Consider the following 6,427-nt stretch of genomic DNA (forward strand, 5'->3'; position numbering starts at 1 on the left):
GGGAACAAAACAGGATTTTATATTTTCACGCCCGGGTGTTATAAACTTCTGTGAAGCCCTTAGGGGTTCAAAGTGCTCACCACACATCTAGATAAGTTCCTTAGGGGGTCTAGTTTCCAAAATGGGGTCACTTGTGGGGGGTTTCCACTGTTTAGGCACATCAGACGCTCGTCAAACGTGACATGGCGTCCGATCTCAATTCCAGCCAATTTTAGGTTGAAAAAGTCAAACGGGGCTCCTTCCCTTCTGAGCCCTGCCATGTGCCTAAACAGTGGTTCCCCCCCACATATTGGGTATCAGCGTACTCAGGACAAATTTGACAACAACCTTTGGGGTCCAATTTCTCCTGTTACCCTTGGAAAAACAAAATATTGGGGACTAAATGATCATGTTTGTGGAAAAAATATGATTTTTTATTTTCACGCCCGGGTGTTATAAACTTCTGTGAAGCCCTTGGGGGTTCAAAGTGGTCACCACACATCTAGATAAGTTCCTTAGGGGGTCTAGTTTCCAAAATGGGGTCACTTGTGGGGGGTTTCCACTGTTTAGGCACATCAGACGCTCGTCAAACGCGACATGGCGTCCAATCTCAATTCCAGCCAATTTTAGGTTGAAAAAGTCAAACGGGGCTCCTTCCCTTCTGAGCCCTGCCATGTGCCTAAACAGTGGTTCCCCCCCACATATTGGGTATCAGCGTATTCAGGACAAATTTGACAACAACCTTTGGGGTCCAATTTCTCCTGTTACCCTTGGGAAAACAAAATATTGGGGACTAAATGATCATGTTTGTGGAAAAAATATGATTTTTTATTTTCACGCCCGGGTGTTATAAACTTCTGTGAAGCCCTTGGGGGTTCAAAGTGGTCACCACACATCTAGATAAGTTCCTTAGGGGGTCTAGTTTCCAAAATGGGGTCACTTGTGGGGGGTTTCCACTGTTTAGGCACATCAGACGCTCGTCAAACGCGACATGGCGTCCGATCTCAAGTCCAGCCAATTTTAGGTTGAAAAAGTCAAACGGGGCTCCTTCCCTTCTGAGCCCTGCCATGTGCCCAAACAGTGGTTCCCCCCCACATATTGGGTATCAGCGTACTCAGGACAAATTTGACAAGAACCTTTGGGGTCCAATTTCTCCTGTTACCCTTGGGAAAACAAAATATTGGGGACTAAATGATCATGTTTGTGGAAAAAATATGATTTTTTATTTTCACGCCCGGGTGTTATAAACTTCTGTGAAGCCCTTGGGGGTTCAAAGTGGTCACCACACATCTAGATAAGTTCCTTAGGGGGTCTAGTTTCCAAAATGGGGTCACTTGTGGGGGGTTTCCACTGTTTAGGCACATCAGACGCTCGTCAAACGTGACATGGCGTCCAATCTCAATTCCAGCCAATTTTAGGTTGAAAAAGTCAAACGGGGCTCCTTCCCTTCTGAGCCCTGCCATGTGCCTAAACAGTGGTTCCCCCACACATATTGGGTATCAGCGTACTCAGGACAAATTTGACAACAACCTTTGGGGTCCAATTTCTCCTGTTACCCTTGGGAAAACAAAATATTGGGGACTAAATGATCATGTTTGTGGAAAAAATATGATTTTTTATTTTCACGCCCGGGTGTTATAAACTTCTGTGAAGCCCTTGGGGGTTCAAAGTGGTCACCACACATCTAGATAAGTTCCTTAGGGGGTCTAGTTTCCAAAATGGGGTCACTTGTGGGGGGTTTCCACTGTTTAGGCACATCAGACACTCGTCAAACGCGACATGGCGTCCGATCTCAATTCCAGCCAATTTTAGGTTGAAAAAGTCAAACGGGGCTCCTTCCCTTCTGAGCCCTGCCTTGTGCCCAAACAGTGGTTCCCCCCCATATATTGGGTATCAGCGTACTCAGGACAAATTTGACAACAACTTTTGGGGTCCAATTTCTCCTGTTACCCTTGGGAAAATAAAAAAATTGTTGCTAAAATATTATTTTTGTGACTAAAAAGTTAAATGTTCATTTTTTCCTTCCACGTTGCTTCTGCTCCTGTGAAGCACCTGAAGGGTTAATAATCTTCTTGAATGTAGTTTTGAGTAGCTTCAGGGGTGCAGTTTTTAGAATGGTGCCACTTTTGGGTATTTTCTGCCATATAGACCCCTCAAAGTGACTTCAAATGTGAGGTGGTCCCTAAAAAAAATGGTTTTGTAAGTTTTGTTGTAAAAATTAGAAATCGCTTGTCAAATTTTAACCCTTATAACTTCCTAACAAAAAAAAATGTTGTTTCCCAAATTGTGCTGATGTAAAGTAGACATGTGGGAAATGTTATTTAGTAACTATTTTGTGTCACATATTTCTCTGTTTTAAGGGCATACAAATTCAAAGTTTGAAAATTGCAAAATTTTCAAAATTTTTGCCATATTTCTGTTTTTTTCATAAATAAACGCAAGTTATAGCGAAAATTTTTTACCACTAAAGTGAAGTACAATATGTCACGAGAAAACAATTTCAGAATCGCCTAGATCCGTTGAAGCGTTCCAGAGTTATAACCTCATAAAGGGACAGTGGTCAGAATTGTAAAAATTGGCCCGGTCATGAACGTGCAAACCACCCTTGGGGGTGAAGGGGTTAAATAACAGAGCTAGTTCTGCCACTTTGATGTCACCTTTTTTTTGTAACTTTGGGTTTCATCCCCGATTTTCTTCAGGGCAGGTGGAGCCTTCTGCCTGTCCAGGGATTGACACTGTGGTGGAGAGAATGCACCAGATCTGGGACCAAGTGGTGGATAAGTTATCTCTCTCCCAGGAAAAGGTCCAGCGGTTTTTCAATCGACATAGGACCATTGGTCCCCAGTTTAAGGTTGGTGATATGGTGTGGTTATCATCAAAAAATATTGCTATGAAGGTGGCTTCTCCTAAGTTTAAGCCTAGATTTATTGGACCTTACAAGATTTTGGAGATTATTAATCCGGTCTCTTTTCGTTTGGCTCTTCCTGTCACATTTAACATCCATAATGTGTTCCATAAGTCCTTGTTGAAGAGGTTTGTTGAGCCAGTTGTGCCTGAGGTGGCACCTCCGGACCCTGTATTGGTTGAAGGTAACTTGGAATATGAGGTAGACAAAATTCTGGATTCCCGTCTGGCTAGACGGAGACTCCAGTATTTGGTTAAGTGGAAGAATTATGGTCAGGAGGATAATTCCTGGGTCTCTGCCTCTGATATTCATGCCAAAAGATTGGTGCGTGCCTTTCATCGGGCTCACCCTGATCGCCCTGGTAGCGTTGTTGAGGGTTCGGTGACCCCTCCTCAAGGGGGGGGTACTGTTGTGAGTTCATTTTCCCCTCCGTCTCTGAGGCCTGGTGAACTCCCTATCCTAGTGAAGGAAGGTAGTGAGCCTGATTATCAGGCACCTGGGACTAATGAAGACGATTGGCTGAGTGGAGTCTCTGACTGGATATAAGGCAGCCTACGCCCTTTCTGCCCTGCGGGTGATTTCTCTGTGGACTCTTGGACACCAGTCTGATTCCTGCTCTCCTAAAGCTAAGTTTTCTGCTTTGCCATTTGCATTTAAGATTTGTTTTTGTTTTTCTTGCTTTTTGGATTCTGCCACTCCCTGCTGGAGTGTGCAGTATTCCTTTAACTCTGTCCTCTGAAAATACCTGAGTGCTGATTTAGTTTTGAAGCTTAGTTGCTTCAGGGCCATTTTTATATCAGCTGGTTGGCTTTGGCTTTGTCTTTGATAGGGTTTTGGCAGATTGCAGACAGCAGCCTTCCTATCCGTTCCTATCTAGGTAGTTTTTGGGCCCCATCTTTGCTCACTCTGTCTTTCTGTCTGTGTAAGTGTTTCCGTCTTGCTTCACCGTCATTATATGTGGGGGGCTGCCTATTGCTTTGGGGTCTGCTCTGGAGCAGTTAGATTTCCCCTTTCCTTCTTTAGGCCTATGTATCTCTCCGGCTGTGATCGAGGGGTCTAGGTCATCGTAGGAACCCCCCACGGCTACTGCTAGTTGTGTTGTTAGGTTCAGGGGTCTGCAATCTGATAGTTGCCAACTTCTCCGGTTTTCTGGACTTGGCTAGCATTTCTGTTTTTGCCTCCTGCGGTGACTCAATCATAACATGTATGATGGGTATATGGGCACTCGACTATGGGATGGAGGATGTATGATGGGTATATGGGCATTGGACTATGGGATAGCGAATATGTATGACGGGTATATGGGCACGGACCTATGGGATCGTGGATATGTATGATGGGTATATGGGCATGGGACTATGGTATGGAGGATGTGTGATGGGTATATGGGCACTGGACTATGGGATGTCGAATATGTATGACGGGTATATGGGCACGGACCTATGGGATCGTGGATATGCATGATGGGTATATGGGCACGGGACTATGGGATGGAGGATGTGTGATGGGTATATGGGCACTGGACTATGGGATGGAGGATATGTATGATGGGTATATGGGCACTCGACTATGGGATGGTGGATATGTATGATGGGTATATGGGCATGGGACTATGGGATGGCGAATATGTATGATGGGTATATGGGCATGGGACTATGGGATGGAGGATGTGTGATGGGTATATGAGCATGGGACTATGGGATGGAGGATGTGTGATGGGTATATGGGCACTCGACTATGGGATGGAGGATATGTATGATGGGTATATGGGCACGGGCCTATGGGATCGTGGATATGTATGATGGGTATATGGGCACGGGACTATGGGATGGAGGATAATTATAATTTGCTATAACTAACCACAGCACAGTTAGCTACTTTGCCCGGGCAGCGCCGGGCTCTTCAGCTAGTACTGATATATAATGGAATCATACAATGGAGATAAATACCACTGTCTTACTGCATGTATAAATTCTGCCACAATTTGGTTGACAGAATTAATGCTTGGGGCCAGATCATCACTTCCAGGACTCCTCATTCTTAATGACGTTGGCTGGATGTTGGGGGTCATTGTGCGGCTGCAGAATAAATTTGGAACCAATCAGACGCCTCGGTGATGGTATTACATGATAGATAAGTATCAGCCTGTATTTCTCAGCATTGAGGACGCCTTTAATCCTGGCCTAATGCAGGACGCAGAAATAATGGCGCCGTGTAGCGCACAGAAATAACTGTGCCATACTGTACAAATTTATAGTGCAGCCAGAGGTGTATCTAGGTTTTCTGGCACTTGGGGCAGAATTCAGCTTGGCGCTCCTCCCTCCTTCCCAAGCACACTTAGTCAAGTGCCAACGAGCTGCTCTGAATTCTCACAGCGCATTCACTGCACACTTTTAGAATTCTCCCTTGCACAAGTATGTGATTTGTATACTTCTGGCCACATTCCAACTAGACGTGTCCGGCCTCAATAAATTCATTTTCATTAAGTGAGGCCACGCATGTCTAGTCGGCATGTGACCGCATGTATGCAAATCGCCAGCACGAGAGAATCCTGACAGTGTGCAGTGAGCACTGCGAAAATTCAGAAGTCTGCAGTCACTTACAATGACTGCAGACTCAGCACAAACCTGGACAACCCCTTTAATGCTCCTAACATAAATAACAACATGAGAATTAGTCAGTATCACAAATAACATTTACATCCAGGTACCTGATAGATTATGTCGTCTCTGGAGTCGCTCTCTTACTTTTCTTCATCTTGTCCAGACCCCATGATGAGTTTTCTCATCCACAGCCGTCTCTGCAGACTTCCATCTTCTCCTGTCTTCTGCACACATCCCCACACGATGCCCTTAAAGATAGAACTGTCATTATAATGCTCCCGAATAAAAATATCTGCCTTATGCTGAGCCCCTAAATAAATTGTTGCCCTCATTATATTCCTTGCACAAAATATGAGCCCCAGAATTTCCCTCTTATGGTACATGCCCTCCACACTGCCCACTCCTTTCCATATTGGGCCCCCTCTTCACATTGGCTCCCCCTATAGGGCCCAGTCCCCATACTATGCCCCTCACAGATCAGTGTGGTGCAAACCCCTCATTTAATGACAGAAAAACCCACAATGGTCACAGAAATAATTTGAATCTGACAAAAGTAATAATAAATAAAAAATCTATGAAAATTAACAAATGAAAGTCAGACATTGTTTTTCAGCCATGCTTCCACAGAATTTAAAAAAAAAATAAAACTCATGAAATAGGCCTGGACAGAAATGATGGCTTTCCTCTTAGCCATTCTTGGGTGTTTTTAGCTGTGTGTTTTGGATCATTATCCTGTTGCAAGACCCATGACCTGTGACTGAGACCAAGCTTTCTGACACTGGGCAGCACATTTCTCTCTAGAATCGCTTGATAGTCTTGAGATTTCATTGTACCCTGTACAGATTCTAGACACCCTGTGCCAGATGCAGCAAAGCAGCCCCAGAACATAACAGAGCCTCCTCCATGTTTCACAGAAGGGACAGTGTTCTTTCCTTGATAT

At 44.5% G+C, this 6,427-nt stretch overlaps 1 long non-coding RNA gene across 2 annotated transcripts in view; it reads right to left on the reverse strand.

Annotated features, from left to right (window-relative positions):
• The window catches only part of LOC141098533 (uncharacterized), a 54,649-nt gene extending 48,549 nt beyond the window's left edge, over positions 1-6,100 (reverse strand). For both annotated transcript variants that reach the window (XR_012234278.1, XR_012234279.1), the window contains exon 1: positions 5,595-6,100. This is a non-coding gene — a long non-coding RNA (uncharacterized lncRNA). The remainder of the gene's footprint in view (positions 1-5,594) is intronic.
• Between the last annotated feature and the right edge of the window lie 327 nt (positions 6,101-6,427).

Source organism: Dendrobates tinctorius, unplaced genomic scaffold (genome assembly GCF_039654945.1).
Source record: "Dendrobates tinctorius isolate UK_male_01 unplaced genomic scaffold, ASM3965494v1 ptg000093l, whole genome shotgun sequence".
NCBI lineage: Eukaryota > Metazoa > Chordata > Amphibia > Anura > Dendrobatidae > Dendrobates > Dendrobates tinctorius.